Raw genomic sequence first — 19,046 nt, forward strand, 5'->3', positions numbered from 1 at the left:
TACAGTGAGGACACTTTATAATTAACACTGATCATTTCAGTCTAAAGTACCTAATGGAGCCAAAGGTGACAACAACCATTCAGCAAAAAGGACTTACCAAGTTGCTTGGTCTAGACTATGAAATTCAATATAGGAAAGGGGTTGAGAACAGGGTTGGAGATGCTCTTTCTAGAGTAACAGAAGATAGTGGAGAAATTAATGCCATCTCTGGTGTGCAACCAAGTTGGATGCAAGATATAGAGAGCAGTTATAACAATGATGATCATACACTGAACTTAATCTGTCACGACTCGGCTGGGGGCCATGACGGGTACTCGGGGCTGACCACCGAGCACCACTCATTCTACTACTCATCATACTCATTAAGCGTACATTCATTAATCTCACACTTCTATTCATAGGAAAAATCATTTTTCATTTGGAAACATAAATACTTTTATACACATAAGCCCTTCGGCTATCAAAATAATATACATACAACAATAACATCGTGAGACCATGCTACCCACACATACGTATCTACGAGCCTCTACTAGAGTACTAGACATATGGATGGGACAGGACCCCGTCGTGCCCAAAACATATATGTACATAAAATAGTAAATCAATGGCACCTCTGGAATAATGGAGTGCTCTTAAAAGTCTGCTTATCGGCTTCTATAAATCTGGGTCTCCTCCCTGCTTACCTGTGGGCATGAACACAACGTCCAAAGAAAACGGACGTCAGTACGAATATTGTATTGAGTATGTAAGGCATGAATGAAATGAACATATTAGAGAAATCATAATACATAAGGTGAAGATATAACCTGCGTAACTCTTAAGGGTGGATACCTTTCATGCCTATCTCATATATAATCACAGTACATGTATCATCGTAGCGCATACATCATCGTATCATACATATATATATCATAGTACCATAGCTGCTCATACACATTAAACATTATCCGTATTCGGCCACGTAGTGGCTCGACAATATCACATACATGTCTCTCGGGCTTTTCATACATTTAAATACATAGTAGTATCGTACCCGACTATATAGGTTCGGTGTCTTACGTACCCAGCTATAATAATACCTGGTGTTATACGTGCCTAGCCCTACCAAGGCTCAGTGTTGTCCGTGCCTGGCCCTACCAAGGCTCAGTGATATCCGTACCCGGCCCTACCAAGGCTCAGTGGTATTCCGTACCCAACTGCAGTGGTACGCGCGCATCATCGTATATATATATATATATATATATATATATATATATATATATATATATATATATATATATATATATATATTCTATCCGGCCATATAAGCTCGAGGTTTCATAATAGCCATACATAGGCACATATACATAAAAGCCCATAAATATCTTTAGCGTCATCACTATTATCATCGTCATCATTATCATCATCACTATCAACATCGTCGTCGTTATCATCGCATATATCTCATAAACTTATCATAACTTTTCATAGAGCGTGTATTTGAATTTAAAGACAATCTATGAAAATCGTATCATATTCGTAGCATGAACTTCGTAAAAATATCGCATGATAGACTTTATAATCTCTAACTTAGGATCATCATTATCATCATTGTATCTATGGCATATATCTTACCTTTATCTCATATGGAATCCCCTATGAACATAGACTCGTAACTTTTTCGAAACATTGGTCATAGGACATGCATTAGAGCTTATAGACAATCTATAACAATGTCGGGGTGACATAAGGTCGAGAACCCCCGATTACATTATGGAGTAATCATATTCATCGTATCTCACCTTGAAGGAACTAACATTTTAAGGTGAGTGTACACCATGAACAACATCAAGGGATCGTAAGTAAGATCATTAACTTCGTGAACATCATATATTGCTTTATAATCTCTAGGCTTATACTTACCATCATCATTTTCGTATTCATGACACATTTCTCATCTTTATCTCATAAGAAGCTCTTTATCAATGTTGACGCATAGTTCCCGGAATGTAAGAAAGTCATGGAGAGGTAGGGAAACAATATCATAGGAATCATATAAGGATCATTAGCTTCGTAGGGATATCGTATCATGAGCTTTAGGACTTCTAGGCTTAGATTCATCATCGGTATTGTCATGCTCGTAACGTATCTCTTTTATTTATCTCGTATGAAGCTCTTTATACTCGTAGATTCATAATTCCCGATATGTAGGAAGATCATGGAAAGATGGGAGGATTCATACCATAAGAGTCATGCCTTAGAAAGAAAGGACTAGCCTTACATACCTCTTTCGTTTAACAATTTCCATCGCTTGATTGTTCTCGTTCAATGCTCACGTTTCTACCTTCAAGAGTATTCGCATTCACATTAGCTAATCGATTATATGAACGTGCTTACTAAAGCTAGAGAAAATTGGGCAGCATTTCCTTTGTTTATACAACCTTCCCCATATTGCATATCAACTCCCAAACATTTATAATAGCATTCACAATATCATAACCAACAATATTCATTCATCTACATTACTCTCATTTCACAATTCCACTTCAATTCATCCATAATCATGGTCATAGTATACTAGTAAGTTTTCTCACATATAATGCTTATCCCATGTTCTTAAGATCATTTATAACGTAACCATATCACAATACATCAAGAATCATGACTCAATTCAAGCTATTACTCAAAATGACACTATTCCCACATTCATGACCCATCTTTCTATATTCTTCTACAATCCAAGTGTTTCAACTTTCAAATACCTTAAACAACATGGAAATACCATAAATCTTACCTTAGATGGTGTAGGAATGAACCTTGGGTGGAAACGCCTCACTTGAGCAAAACCCTAGTTTCACCTTCACTTGGATTCCTTGCCTTGGATGAACTTTAATGGGTTTCTTACACTTGATTTCCGTGGTTTGATGTAGTTGATCACTAATATCCCTTGAATTCTTGTGGGAGAAGTGTAGAGAGATGTTTTAGAGAGAAGGGGAGTGAAAGGGGAAATGAAATGAAATGAACTTGGTCCCTTATTAAATACACAAAATCTGTCCCGACATGAACATACGGACCAACATACGGTCCGAATCTTTTATACGGGCCGTATGTCTGACCGTATGTTTGGTCCAGTGAAGGTTTCCAATCTGGGCTAAATATACGGCCTAACATACGGCCAGTATAATTTATACGACCAGTATGTTGGGCCGTATAATGCCCAGCTATTCCAATTTCGTTCTCATCGACTCGTCTGATCTCCAATCCTTATGGAACCTTCTTAACACTTGTTTATCACCTCATTAACAATCTAAGGGACGTTATAACTCTTCTCCAAAGCATCATTAACTCGTTACTCATAAATCCTTTTCGATACATAACGTATGCCTTGCCTCTCTTAACAACTTCCGTCTCCTACTTCACATGTCTTTGAAATCTCATTTAGAATTATCAAATGTTATTTCTTACTTATCAAAACGTCGTATACGTCGCGCCCTTCGTCAGTCTATTCACTGTGCATGAACGGAAAATTTTCCGAGGTGTAACATAATCACTAGCCTTTCTGTAAATGCAGCTGCTCATGACGATTATATTTATTCAGCAGGAGTCTTGAGGTTCAAAGAGAAGACTTATGTAGGAAGAACTACTGCTCTCAGGCAACAGATCTTACACACCATGTATTCCTCAGCTTTGGGTGGTCACTCAGGCCAACAAGGTACACTAATCAAGAGATTACAACTATATTTCTTTTGGCCTGCTATGAAGAAGGATGTGCAAATAATAATGTCCTCTTGTGACATTTGTCAAATGAGCAAAGATAAAAATGTAGCTGATCCAGGATTACTACAACCTTTAGAAATCTCATAGCAGGCTTGGAGTGATATTAGCCTTGATTTTATTGAGGACTACCAAAATCACAAGGTAAGGATGTGATACTAGTGGTGATTGATAAGTTCACAAAGTAGGCACATTTCCTTAACTTTACAATATCCTTATATAGCTATTCAAGTAGCAGACCTATTCATCAAGGAAATCTATAAACTTCATGGGTTCCCAAATTCTACGGTATCTGACAGAGATAAGGTATTCACCAGTGCTTTTTGGCAGCATCTTTTCAAAGCAGTTGGTACTACATTGTATATGAGTTCAGCTTAATGCTGAGACTGATGGTTAAACTGAAAGGTTAAACAGGTGTCTTGAAAGTTACTTGAGAGCCATGACAATGAACAAACCCAAGGAATATTCAAACTGGCTTCACTTGGCTGAATGGTGGTACAACAAAAACTACCATACAGCCTTACAGAGTACTCCCTTCCATGCTTTATATGGGTATGATCCTCCTCAACTCCCACTAGGTCCTGTGCTTGACACTCCTGTTCAGTCTGTGCAAGATTTGATTCAACATAGAGTGCAGTTTCAACAAGTATTAAGGGATCATCTCATACAAGCACAAGCAAGAATGAAGTGGTATGCTAATTAGAAGAGATCAGAGAGACAGTTACAAGTTGGTGATTGGGTTTACCTCAAGCTACAGCCCTCTACAGCCCTATAGACAGACTTCCATAGCACTGAGGAGGAACCTCAAGTTGTATCCCAAGTACTATGGTCCCTACTTATTTGAACAAAAGGTGGGGAGTGTTGCTTACAAGTTAAAATTGCCTAACACTGCATTAATACATCCAGTGTAGGTCCTAATGTCACTCCTGAGCTACAGTTGTCCTTGGTTGGGTCTGATGGTCAAATGGTAGCTCAAGCAGCATTGATACTCCAAATAAGGATGGTGAAAGAGAACAATGCAGCTGCAGTCAAGGTCTTGATTCAACGGGAGAACCTTGCCCCAAAAGAAGCAACTTGGGAGGATTGGTCATTCATCAAAGCTCAGCTTCCTGAGTTTGTACAGAAGCTTCAACAACATTCTTGAGGACAAGAATATTTTGAAGGTGGGTGGAATGTCATGGACTATGCATTATTATAAATATAGACCGATACAATTAAGAGTATGACATCGTTTGAGGCCAGCAACTTAGCAGCATTATTAATGGGATTAAGGAAGAGTTTAAAAAGTAGTTAACTATTGGACGCCTCAGATTAAAAGGTGATCAAGGGACGAGATTGCATCAAGGCTCAGATATAAAAGGCTCACATCACAGATGGAGAGGGCATGTGAATTCTGGTATTTTCCCATTCTTCTCTCGTGTTCTTCCTCTCCTAAATTTCTATTCTCTCTCTTCTCATCTTTCTCAAATCCTCTTCTCTTCTATCAATCTTATCCTCTCTTCCATTTCTCAAATGATTTAGTGTTGTTGCATAAGTTCTAGATCATGTCCTAAACTTCAATTTGAATTCCATTTTCAGGTATGTTGTCGAATCTGGCTGGAGGTTGCTGAGCTGAATTGGATTTCTTTTTTTAGTTGTACTGAATTATAGTTCAAGTTTAGACTGTTATTTACAGTTGGTTGAGTTAGTATTGCACTGTTTTCCCAATTTCAGTTGTAATCTGACTAAGTTGAGTTGAGTAATATTGGTGTGTGGTTGCTAAATTGTTTATTTTCAATTAAGTTCATTACGGAAGTCTTGTGTACAAATTTCTTTATGGTATTTCTGATTTCCACTTTCTGACTAGTTTGTATTTTTTTTCCTCTTTAATTTGTATGTTGATACAAGGTTTGTCCCACCTGCTTCTTCTCTCTCTCCCACTCTTTTTTTCTTTTTTTTTCTTTTTCTGACAAAGTAAATTACTCTACAAATTACAATACTTTGCTAAGAGCAATACACGGATTGTGATTTGCTGGGTAGGTAATTGTATATCTCTTTAGTAATTTGGTCTTGACGTGTATAAATACTTGTAACTTATCCATTGAGGTAGATCTTGTGATTGATATGATTCGAACAAACATGACAACCCAAAGTATTTGATACTTGTAAGAACTTTATTTGATAGAGTTCTTTTCAAGAATAATATTGGAGTTTTTGTCTGTAGTTGCTTCCTTTTTCAGTTATGTTGTTCTTTGATTGCTTCCTCGTAATTTGTGGCTTCAACCCCCCGTTCCCCTTTGCTTGCTAGGTATAGGAATTGATTTTTTTTTTCCCCTTTTTTTGGCGTCAGTATAGTATGGCACAAGCTTGGATGTTCTCGTGGTGTGTTCCTTGATTTCCTCGGCAGAATCTTGCTTCCCTTTTGTGTAACCTCTTGATTTCGCAGATCCTTCTTTGATTGATCTAGTTTCCTTTTCGCTCTTCCTCTTCAATCTTTTGTTACTTTCTTTGTGTGTGCTTTGTGCGTGATCTTTGTTTTCCTTTTTCGCTCTTCACCTTTTGTATGTGGTGCAATGCATAAAATTACAATTAGATGTATTGTTATCATTAAAAGTGAGTTCTAACAATCTCCCCCTTTTTTGTGATGACAATCAGGGGCAGAGCCAGCTCTTCGGGTGTGGGTTCGGCCGAACCCAGTAGCTTTTGTTCGAATCATATATTTGTATTAATTTTTTTGTCAAATATATATAAATTATTAATTAAGAATCCAGTAATTTTAAAGAATTAGAATCCCGAACTCACAAGCTTGGAATCCTGGCTCTGCCTCTATAAAAATATGATGGTGAGCAAATGACTTCACTGAATCAGCTCTCCCCCTAAAGTTGTTCCCCCTTTTTGGCATCAATCAAAAAGGGCAAAGTACATGTTTAACTAGTGAGAGAGATATGTAAGAGTATAGTCAAATAGCATAGAACTAGGCAGTTATCAAGTAGTCAAGTAGAACAGAGTAGGGCAATTATTAGGCAGTTAATCCAGAAGATACAAAAAAATAAAACACTGCAGTCAACTGGACCCAGGTCTATGCAAAAAACAGTTATAGAGTTTAAGCATTCCATTAACATAGCCAAACTAAAGCTTAGATAAAAAGTAGATGAGAGTCTTGAAACATTGTCTTTCAAGTTCTCAATTCGGTAAGTGATTGAGGTTGATATGTCGTCAATGTGAATATGAATGTTCTTTAGCAATTTGGCAATGTCCTTGGCGTTTGCTTCAGGTGTGAGGTGTGTTGCACCCTATTTTAAACTGGTTAAAATAATTGACAACTTATGACTCTATTCCCGGATATAGAAAAAGTTCAAAGTCGTCACGTCATATTTTAAGGTATATTAGGAACCTATACGTCATGTAATCTCTAACTCTATTAGTTTGCTAAACTATTGAAATTCTAGGTAAAGGTTTCTACTTATTATATAGGATCGGTATTAGGTCTCCCTTAGAAGGGTTTTACTTCTTCTATAGGAAAGGTATTAGGTCTTCCTTAAAATTTATCTCACATAGTTACCTGAATTAGTCTAAATATGTGGGTTGAAAAGGGAAGGAGGAGGGGGGGATGGATGAAGAAAATAACATTAGAGTTAATAAAGTATAAAGGGGTAAGTTATATATTTGCCGAAAATTAAAAAGTATATATGAAATATACATATGGTGTATACATGTGTGATTAATGAAATAAATAAAAGGTTAGGGGAAATAATAATATGCTTGAAAACTTTTAAGGTAAGAAGCTCTCAGCTTCAGATTTTCCATCAAACGTATCCCTTTTGAACTAACAGTCCAATTATGTATGGATCTTCTCACTCCCCTTTGGTAAAATTTGAAAAACTAATGTAGACAATGAAATTTTAAGATGGTATATAAAATATATACATTGTAGACTATATGTAAATATATACCTCATTTTGATCTTGATCTTTTAAAACTAATAACTTGGGCCAAGTAGCTTGGCCTTAGAAGAAGGGGATGGATCTTCTCACTCCCCTTTGGTAAAATTTGAAAAACTAATGTAGACAATGAAATTTTAAGATGGTATATAATAAATATACATTGTAGACTATATGTAAATATATACCTCATTTTGATCTTGATCTTTTAAAACTAATAACTTGGGCCAAGTAGCTTGGCCTTAGAAGAAGGGGAAAAGAACATCAATTCCCACCATACCTACAATAATTATCCTTTCATGCCTTCATTATTTTCATACCCCTAAAACTATTTACTCTTTCTACAATTGTAGCTTTTATAGGTAATTGCCTATTTTTTCTTTTTTTCTTTTTTCTATATCGCTACTTTTTTTCCCCCTCCCCCCTCCTTTTTTGGTCATTTATTTTTTTCTTAAATCATATTTTTTTTTTCATCATAATCTGATTCCATATTTAATTCCAGCTCCTTTCTTTTGTTTTTTTTTTTATATTTTTTTATTTATGTATTTCATGTTTCTTTTTTAATTTCATTTATTTCTTTTCTTTTTTATCTCCATAATCTAATTTCATTCACCTTTTTTGCTATTTTTATTTATTCTTCTTTTTAAATTTTTGGTGATTTTCATTTACTTTTTTCTCCTTTTCTAAATTCATTTTTTTCAAATTATTTTTTATTTATTTTCATAATCTAATTCTTCATACCTTTTGGCTCCTTATTTTTATTTTTTATATCAATAAAAACAATAACTAAAATATAATATTTTTATTTATTTTTTATGTCACACCCCAACCTTGGTAAGGTGTGACTGACACTCGACACCCTACGGCAACCGAGCGAACCAACTGTAACTCACATTTTCTGTATCTCGAAGACAACATAAGACCAAGGTACTATAAGCCCTAGGAGCACAAGCCCAAAAGATAACATACTTACGTCTTCAAACTAAGCTCGAGTGCATGTGCTGGTAAGGCTATCCATAATAATGATACAACATAGTACAAGTCGTGATAATTATAAGATATCTAACTGTGCATATCTGTCTACGAGCCTCTACAGGAGTACATGACATAAAATGGCCGGAACAGAGCCCCGCCATACCCATGCAAATGCATATGTAGCCATGCTGACTCACAGGGCAACTCCGAAGCAGTGCCACGACTCTGCCTGCTGAGCTGGTATCCTTACTGAAAGATCCGTCAAGCTGTATTTCAAGATCTGCGGGCATGAAACGCAGCGCCCCCAACAAAGGGACGTCAGTACGAGTAATGTACTGAGTATGCAAGGCGGAAAGTGAAACAAATAGTCATATACTAAAGATGAGAAGAATAAGAATCAACCTAACATTTCTGAATTACCGATGGAAATCTAGCATGTGTATACATACCTCTTCATCTTCTTGCGATCTTTACTAGGTCTGTATACCCTACCATAGTCCTGGTTACCTTATCATCAAACGTTATCTGGATGTGTTGCGGTGTGCAACCCGATCCATATATGATACATGTCTCTCTCTACACCTTCGCATGCTTAACCATACCTATGTACAGTACTGTGCCTTTATCTTTCTAATCATCCTATACTAACTGCCCAACTGATCAGTGGTAACTGCCCGACCGGCTGCAGTCCGGTGGTAATCGCCCGTCCGATTATCGCCCAACGGTAGAGCGCAACTACTCGACCGATCAGCGGTAACTGCCCGACCGGCCGTAGCACCGTGGTAACTGCCCGACTGGCTGCAGTCCAGTGGTAAATATATATATCTGCCCAACTGGCCGTAGCACGGTGGTAATAACTGCCCAACCAGCCGTAGCCTGGTGGTAAACACATATCTGCCCAACCGGCCATAGCCTGGTGGTAACATCTGCCCGACTGGTCGTAGACCAGTGGTAATTATAATCAACATCATAACTAAACATCTACTAGTAATCTCTATGCCCTTCCCGTGGTCATCACTTAACCGTAGGGTCTACATAATCACATAAAACTTATAAGCACAACTCAGGTCATTAGTACTTCTTCCCGCTTGACTAACCATTAACCAAGTCTTAAGATACAACCTAAACCTCTCTTCGAACAGTAAATACCTCATTAGAGATCCTCTGCTAGCACTCTATTCATGTCTTATAAAACATTCCTTAAGACACCTTCCTAAACTCGTTGGACTGTTGGAACTATCGTCATCGCTATCTCTCACCTTGAAGGAACAAGTATCGTAAGGTGAGATCAATCACAATGAATAATTCCAAAGGTCATGAATAAGCTCAATAATATCATAAGGATCATGAGATTCATAGGCTTCTAGCATTTGTGGAAGCAACGATATTATGGATATAGTATAAAGGTTTACAACAAGGAATCATGCCTTTAGAAAGAAAAGTTTAGCCTTAACATACCTGAAATCTTGCTTCTTAACCTTTCCACTTATCTCCTGACTTGTAATCTACATATAAAATTGTTCATACTATTATTAGGCTCACCATCATACACTTGTCTTAAGCCTTTAATTAAAATCCCTTTAGAATCTGCCGAAATTCGGGCAGCATCTCCCCTGTTTATATGTCTAACCCGAAATCTCAATTCAGCAACCAATAACAACAACAACAATACCAACATCAACAACAATATTATCAGCACCAAAATATTCCATAAAACATCCTACGCGATGTTTGTCCAATTTCTCAACCAACAACTTTATTATACAACTATTTCATTACTCTATCTTCGTAAATAAACCAAAAGTAATATTAATAAGGAGAGATTCATACCCTATTTTTGTTAAAACAGCGATATCTTTAATATCCACCTTGAATCCACCGCAAGACCATACTAGAATCACATCTATGCATTTATCCGAGCTTCGATTAATACTCCGTCACTTAAAAATTGCTTACTTTTTGTTTCCCTCTCTCTCTCTCTTCAAAAATCTGGAAATTTCTAGGCTAAATTTGGTGAAAAAAAGGGGGTTCTTACCTTTTTTATAGAGGTCAAATTCGGGTCGGGTACTGTAGCATTTTACTGTAGCAAGTCGATTACTGTAGCAGTGCTGTAGCACGCGTTTCTGCTCTGTCAGCTGAACTTGTAACGTCCATAATTCTCTACTCCGATGTCCTATCGACGAGAGATTTATTGCGTTGGAAACTAGACTCGACGAACTTCATTTTGGGCTTTTGTTTCACCTTAAAACACTTCATATGCTAAGAGATATTCGTCCCCCAAGTTGGACCAAAATTGCTCCTCATATTTTCTCCAAAGTCCGACAAACTTAATTTCTTTGATTCACTTGCCCGCCAATCCTTTCATAGCTTACTATATGAACTTAAATCCTTATAACCATAAGTTAAACACATATAAGCTCACACACCTCCTGAAAGGTAGCTCGAATCTCGACATACGAAACTACGGGGTGTAACATTTTATTTTTATATATCTCAAAAAATAATTTATTCTAGCATATAGTAGATTAAATAAATGGTATCATATAAAAATAAAAAATATTATATTTATATCATACGCTGATAGGGTATCACAGGGATTGATTCATTCGCTCAAGAAAAACAAAGCTCAATCCTTTATGATAACCACATGGTATATATCATATATTGATAAGGTATCATAGAGATTGGTTCATTCGTTCAAGAAAAATACAACTCAATTCTCTATGATACTCACATAGTATATATCATATACTGACAGGATATCATAGAAGATAGATTCATTCCTTCAGAAGATACTACTCAGTACTTTATGATACCCACATGACATACCATAAATTGTCACGGTATCATAGAGGATTGGTTCATTCCTTCAAGAAAAACACAACTCAATCATCTATAATATCCATATGGTATATATGTCATATACTAATAGGGTATCATGGATAAATGACCCACGTGATATATCATATGTTGACAAGATATCATAGAGGACCGACTTATTCTTCAAACAAAGAGCTTAATCGTCTATGATACTCACATGGTATATATCATATACTCATATGATATCATAGGGGTTGGTTCATTTGTTCAAGAAAAACACAACTCAATTTTCTATGATACCCACATGATATATATCATACACTAATGGGGTATCACAGAAATTAGTTCAATCCTTTAAGAAAAACACAACTCAATCCTCCATGATACTCACATAGTATATATCATATATTGATAGGGTATCATAAAGAACTGATTCATTTCTTAAAGGCAAAATACATCAAATGCACCCAAACTATACCTGAAAAGTCGAGTTCACACTTTAACAATTCGGGCGACCTATTACACCCTTAATCATGTAAAAAGTGAATTTAATACTACCTTGATACACATATAACCAGTTGCATAAAGGGAGGTGTGACACACTCGTTGCCACATCAGTGACATGTCAACACCACGTTGGATATCTTTTAAATTTTAATTTTATGTTATTTTCCTTTTATTTATTCATTTAATTTTCTTTTGTTAATTATATTTACATTAATTAATTCTTAATTAACCATAAAACCCTCCCATAATTACATCTTCTCCATCATTAAACCATCTCACCACCTCATTTCACTAGAGCCACCATATCCGCCACCACCAAATTTGCCACCACCCATATCACCACCACCATATCCGCCACTACCACCACAATCAATTTCACCACCACCATATCCATCACCACCGTCAAACCCACCATCAAACCCACCACCACAAAATAAAAAAAATTAACCATAAATTCCACCACCCACGACCAAATCAACCATTAAATCGCTTCACAACTACTGCCACTATAAGAAATTGCAAACAATCACCACAATTCAAGATCCACAACTAAATTCACCACTGAAATTACATCACCACCATCCAAAATTCAATTTTGTTCCCCTTTTTTTGCAATAAAATTAAGTTTTATTCACCATAGGTTGTGCTTGTGGGTGGATTAGGATCAAATGTGCATTGAAAATTTGGCGTTTGGACAATTATTCCTCCGCCGACGCTTGGAATCAGTGAGCTGCAAGCTCTTTTTATTTTTATTTTTTATGAAGACTTGCAAGCTCCATTATTCACTGTTATAAATATTCTCCACAATTATCTCTTAACTATAAATCTCGACTCTTTTAATCTTCCACATCAAGAGAAAAAGAATCTTCCTTGTATTTTATCTATCTAGTCCAAATCCAGACCTACTGTCTCGTTTTAGGTAGGTAGACGAAGGGTTTGGAGGTGGCGTGAAGGTGGAAGAGAAGAGGGAGGCGGTATAGTGGAGATTAAATAATGAAGAAGAAGGGTTTGGCGCTGGGGGTTGGAGGCGGCGTGAAGGTGAAGGAGAAGAGGGTTGGTAGTGATGAAATGGAGGAGGACATGAAAATAAAATCAGTTTTTATTAATTTCTTTTTTTTACTACTTCACTCTCCTATTATTTAAATATAATTTGTATTCGTGTCACATCAGCTTCTAGGGTGGTATTAAATTCATTTATATGATGTTCGGATGTATAATAGGTCGCTTGTATAGTTTAAATGTGATATCGACATTTTCGATATAATTTAAGATCATTTGATGTATTTTGCCTTTATTAAACAAAAAAAAAAAAAAAAACTCCTCAATCCTATATGATACATACGGACAAGTTCATTCCTTCAAAAGAAAAAAAAAATTAAACAATAGAGTTTAAGCTTATTTTGATATTTTATTTTCGTTTAAGCATATTTTATTGATATTTTATTTTTGTTTAAGCAAATTTTATGTGTAAAAAAATATAAGAAATAGAGTTATATTTAAGATATAAATTAAATTATTATCATTTTGCGAAAGATTTTTTTCATATAGAAATATATTTTCTATTAGTTTAGATTTTAATAAATAAGCTAGTGACTTTAGTAATTATTTTTAATTATTTTTTTAATATTTTTATAAGACTAAATATAATTAACTAATACTTATCTTTAGAACTAGTAGGAAAGCACGGGCCCAACATTAAAAGCCGTTGGCCCTTGTATGTCCTAAAATTTATTAACCAAGTGACGTGAAGCTTCTCAATAACGAATTGTTGTTTCACTCCAATAAATTTCAGAAAGTTTAGAACTTGCTATATAGTTATTTATGATTTTCCTGGTTAATGTAACTCTTAACAATAGGTTTATTGGATCCTAAATAACAAACATATGAATTCAACCACCAAAGACAGCTATTATCTCATTTAGTTTGTCCAATAAACATTTGAGAAGGCTGATCGAACTGAAAATTATATCTCTTTCAAATAAATAATGAAGTACAACTTAAGAAGATGGGCTATCTAAAAGACTTTGACAGGCGTTGGTGGAAGACCTTTCCTCGGAAGTGCAATTTTCCAATGATACCAATCTCTTAAGAGAAAACAACAGTATACAATCAGACACCAATGGAGTAAATGTTAAGAGGGCTAAAGAGCCCCATAAAAAAGGGGGAAGACAACATGCAATCAGAGAAGTTTTTGCAGATCCCCAATATCTTCAGTCACGACAATCATAACCATCACCACCTGTACAGCTTTCATAACAGTCATAACGTAATTTTTTTCTCCTTGAGTTCACTACTGGGTTTATTGAACTCTTCTCTAGTTTTTAGAACGTTTCCAGTAGTTTTATGCTATATATATATATATCAAGTGCTAGCAGCTAAATTAGCACCTTCAGTAACTAATCATGTAATAAAACAATGGAACTTTACTAAATCCAACTAATAGCTACACAAACATGGCATTTGGTCACCAAAAGAAAGAAGAAAAAGGAGATCAGAGCCTCCTACCTGAACATACAAATGCATTATTAAATGTGGCATCCTCTGCTCAAAATATATGAAAGGGATCGCCAAACATCTAAATCATTAACACTAACAAAGATTCACATATCATGTAAATTTAGAGTAAAATATAATTAAAATATACCACATTTTTTAAACTGAAAATAGCTTTCAAGTGTCAACAATTTCAAAATTTCCATTCTGTACAAAAAAATAATAATTAAAGCTCATATATTATCTCCAATATCAGAATTCTTCATATCATGCTTCAGGTGCTTTCCTAATATTTGTCGTTCTTTTCTAATATAGAGAATGCAATTACTTTATCACATACTATTGATAAATATCTCCATCAATAAATAAGGTAGAACGCCAGAGAAAAAATGTCAAACATTAAAAGCTAAATGCATTAGATATCAACATACCATCATATCATAGACAACAGGTTTAGATTTAAGGCATCGGGAAATTCTTGTGATTCCAGTAAGTGGTTTCGATAGTCGATCAAAGAGATCTTTGCACCTCTGCGCCATATATGGCAACTGTTAGTGCGGCGGTAGAGGATAACTAATAACAGAAACCCAAAAATCATAAAATGTTAGGAGTAATTAGAGGATAGCTCCTTAGTTTTTATTATCCAAATAAGTAACCCTCACCTCAATCAATTCAAGTAGTTAGCTTGAGCAGCTTTAACAATTTCCTCTTTGTTTATCAGCCACGATAAAGATATCAACACTCTTGAAACCAGTTCAAGATAGATCAACAAAAGAACACAGGAATCTCTTTTTTCTTAGCCTGCTGGTAAATTAGAATTTTTTTAGTAGTTTTTTGGTGACATAGTTCAGACCTCAGATTTCTCTCCTCTGTTCCTTTTTTCAGTGTTGCTCTTGACTGCTCCATGTAATTACACGCTGTAACCAAAAAGAGGAAAACAATCAAAGAGATAATAGGAACGTGATATTTGATTAGCATTGAAGCGTGGGTCTCATCTTAAAGCTGTACATCGAAAACTAAAAGGAGCCCCCACAAAGATCTTCATATTCATGCCTGCATATAAGACATTTCTTCATAGCTATTGATCCAGAGTACGATATAAATTATAACTATCCCAAGTGTCTAGCTAAGGTTTTCAAACATATGGTTGTAGAAAACCACATTGAGCCGCATGAGCTTTGTAATGCTACTATGCATCATCTAAACAGCCACAACCAGAGCCTATCTCAGCTAGAGTCAGAATGTCCATCACATGTGTTTATAAATCATGGGTTGAGCCAATGAAAAACCTTTTCCTGAATGGCCTAAATTTGTCAAGACCTTTTCTTTACCAGTAACGTTCTCAAATCTTTAAATATTAGCAGTAGTTCAGAATCACCATCACATTTTCTCATCTTAATGTAAGTTCTCGCGTTAAATGATTCGGTTGTACGCACTACAATGTTAATCCCCAAACAACAGTTCATCTCAAGTGGTTACAAAGTGAAAAAAGATAGTAGTACTGGTTAGTTCTTACTGTAATACCAGAAGAGATGCATGAGAAGAAAAATGTACCAGTAATCTAAACCTACGATGTAATATAGAATGTCGAATAAAACAAAATTTATGTGGCAATTAGGGTCCATCACCTTCCACAGACATCGTTGTCACTACTATAAGGTCCATGAGAAACTGGATAAGAAAAAGCAATCAGCAGAAGCTTTCCACAAGAAACCATTTTTCGAATCCTGATTGTGCAATTTCTAGGAACTGAATAACAGGGGAATGTATAACTGTAATGCTTTATCATCTAAAAGATGAACAATGGCAGTGTCTATAAATACATGCAATTAATATTATCATAGATCAAGAATATAGCTTTGATTTGCACAAATTAGTAATGTATGCTTGTCCGTGTTCTCGACTTCTAATTTTTCAGAATATCAATAGGTGTTTAGCATACATTAGATATTAAAATGGGATAGGAACAACACCAGGTCCTTTTTTGGTGTAGCAAGATAGATATATTTGATAAGTAGCAATTGTGTCAAAAGTTCCTCTTGATAAATGTAAATCACGTTAGATGGACTGCTTCTTTTTTCATTTCTGAAACGACTATCATTTTGAGGACGCTAATTGCCTCTAAGATGAAGGTCTTCTTTTCAAACTAATTTAAGTATTGTACGTGTCCATAATCTGTTTCTCCCAAATTCCAGCAGGTCTAATATGTTAGGAGTACTAAATAAGTCAAGATATCGCCATTACAATGAAGCTCTTCTAAATCACTCACCTATGAGGGTCGAATCACCTGCATAAAATGAAAGTGAAGAACTGCAAAATATAACCTAGGAAAATAATCTTCAATCTTTCTGATGCACTAAGGTTTAAATATCAAATATGTATGAGGAATTTTATTTTTGATGAAGTAAGACGATAATATGTATGAGGAAATTTAGACCAAATTACTGATATATATGAAGAAATTCCAATACCAAACTACTGAAAAAAAACATATATCCATCAAAAGAATAGGACATGTTATATACCCAGCAAATAGCGATTACCAACAAAGAAAGTGCAACAAACAAATAAAAATTGCAATGAAAAACTCACCAGAACGAAGTGAACACCGCAAATCCAATAGGCAATGGTGCCAACATCTGCATATTAATTAGACGAATAGTCCAATTAAAAAACACTAATTTCAACGTCAATACATCAAACACAAAATATTATTAGTACTAATTAGTAGCAGCAGTACTTACAAGGACATGAGAATCTCGGGCACTACGTTTAGCTCAATTATTGGCACTGTCGTTTTCCAATAATTGAGACCACAGATAGGGAACTGCGAACTTACTCGAGGAAAATGATTACTGATGGAACTTCTATTTGAAACCTGGCTTCTTCTCTGCTTTGTCGGATTTTACAATAACCACGGAGAACTCGATTAACAAAAACAAACACATGCATGGATTTCGTAGCACAAGTTGGAAGCGTAGAACCCCAAACCTGCCTTTTTCACACTATCGAAGATCATCAAAAGAAAAAAATCACAAATGGAAAGAGTGACGAATAGAGAGAAACAACTCAGAAACATATAAATTCAACATTGAAAGACCGAACAGGTCCAATAGAAGTAATGTACCTTTGGGTTGCCGGAGCCCGGATGATAGATTTCTACGTTAGAACACCTACTCAAAAAATCATTCCCACCAGAAAAAGAATGACTAAAAAATTATTTAGGACTTGAGGCATATTGTCAAACATCTTCGCTGCATCAAAGTTCTTCCCCTTTTATTGCTATTTTTCTTTGTGATTGTAAATTCAGTGTATTTCCATAGAGAGTTTAACAAACAACCACAAGCATGTATGAAATTCAGTAAGAAATCGTTAACGCAGAGTGAAGATCATATATGTAGAAATCAAAAAACAAAAATCACACACGATTCACTAAACTAAAATGAAAAATAAAGGAAAATCGCAATGAGAATAAGGAGGAAGGCAGATTGTAGATGAAAATTTTCTTAAGAAGATAGAATCACATGTTTATACGCTTATGAGAAAATAACAGAGAAAGAACTTCGCAAAATTAAAAAAAAAAAAATGCTCTGAAAAACGGAAACCAAAATGTAGAAATGTTAAAATGAATCCAATATTCAAGGACAAAAGCAGTAGCAAGCAAAGCAAATGCATAACATTATTTAGAGAAAGAAAAAAGATAGTTGTTCAATATCTAGGATAACAACCAAGTCAAGCAATGGCCAAAAAGAAATATTATACACCAACTAATGGAGAAGAAATGAAAGAGAAATAGAACAAATCAAAAAAATAAGGCAGAGAGAAGATGGTACCTTACGTGTAACTCTTCAATGGGGAAGACAAATTAACAGAAAAGAAGTAGCTAGAAGTGAAAGTGTAAGAGCCCGTTTGGATGGGCTTAAAAAAAGTGACTTTTATGTGTAAAGTGCTTTTAGAACTTTTAAGTGCTGAAAGTTATTTTTATAAATAAACAGTTGAGTGTTTGGATAAAAGTGCTTATGCTGAAAATAAGTTGTTGATGTGTTTGGTAAATAAGTGCTGTAAGCACTTATTTTCTGTCAAAATGACTGAAATACCCTTAAAGCTGTTAATACCATAATAAGTTGATTTCAAAGATTTTTAAACTCTAAAGTTGATTCAAATCAAAAGTAATTTATATTTTAAAATCACTTCTACTATAAAATGTTTATTTAAGTTAATTTTTTATAAATACATATTACTTAAGGGGGGTGCATGAGCTAGATTTGTTCTGAAGTTTAACCTAGTGAATCAAGAAGGCTAGGTTTGTGCTATAAGATGCAAAGATGAGATACTGGGAAGGCTTGGTAAATTTACTTGTGCAAATTCGTACAAACATTTATTTGCCATTTTGCTTCTTTCACCATTTGCCCCTTTTATTTTATCTGGTGTTCTTCATTTTATTTGTTTCACTTGTTCTTTTAGCTTTCATTATTCCACTTCAATTCACACTAATGGAGAAATGTTCCATTGCTCAAGTGTTTTAAGGAACTAAAAAACGCTATACACGCAGAAAAATTAAGGCGTTTCTACTTG

General features: G+C 35.2%; 1 long non-coding RNA gene across 8 annotated transcripts; it reads right to left on the reverse strand.

Moving 5' to 3' along the window:
- Positions 1-407: 407 nt before the first annotated feature.
- LOC132641143 (uncharacterized) lies at positions 408-18,417 on the reverse strand. 8 transcript variants are annotated; one of them, XR_009582716.1, is made up of 6 exons: positions 18,305-18,417; positions 17,599-17,644; positions 17,216-17,476; positions 17,064-17,110; positions 15,134-15,388; positions 14,691-15,001 (listed from the first exon to the last, which is right to left on the reverse strand). It is a non-coding gene; the product is annotated as an uncharacterized LOC132641143 (long non-coding RNA). The 8 variants fall into 8 exon arrangements; XR_009582713.1 differs by lacking the exon at positions 18,305-18,417 and adding an exon at positions 408-686 and having other exon boundaries at positions 14,903-15,001; positions 17,216-18,298; XR_009582714.1 differs by lacking the exon at positions 18,305-18,417 and adding an exon at positions 7,407-8,931 and having other exon boundaries at positions 14,903-15,001; positions 17,216-18,298.
- Between the last annotated feature and the right edge of the window lie 629 nt (positions 18,418-19,046).

The sequence above is a fragment of the Lycium barbarum genome, chromosome 5 (assembly GCF_019175385.1).
Source record: "Lycium barbarum isolate Lr01 chromosome 5, ASM1917538v2, whole genome shotgun sequence".
In the NCBI taxonomy this organism is placed as follows: domain Eukaryota; kingdom Viridiplantae; phylum Streptophyta; class Magnoliopsida; order Solanales; family Solanaceae; genus Lycium; species Lycium barbarum.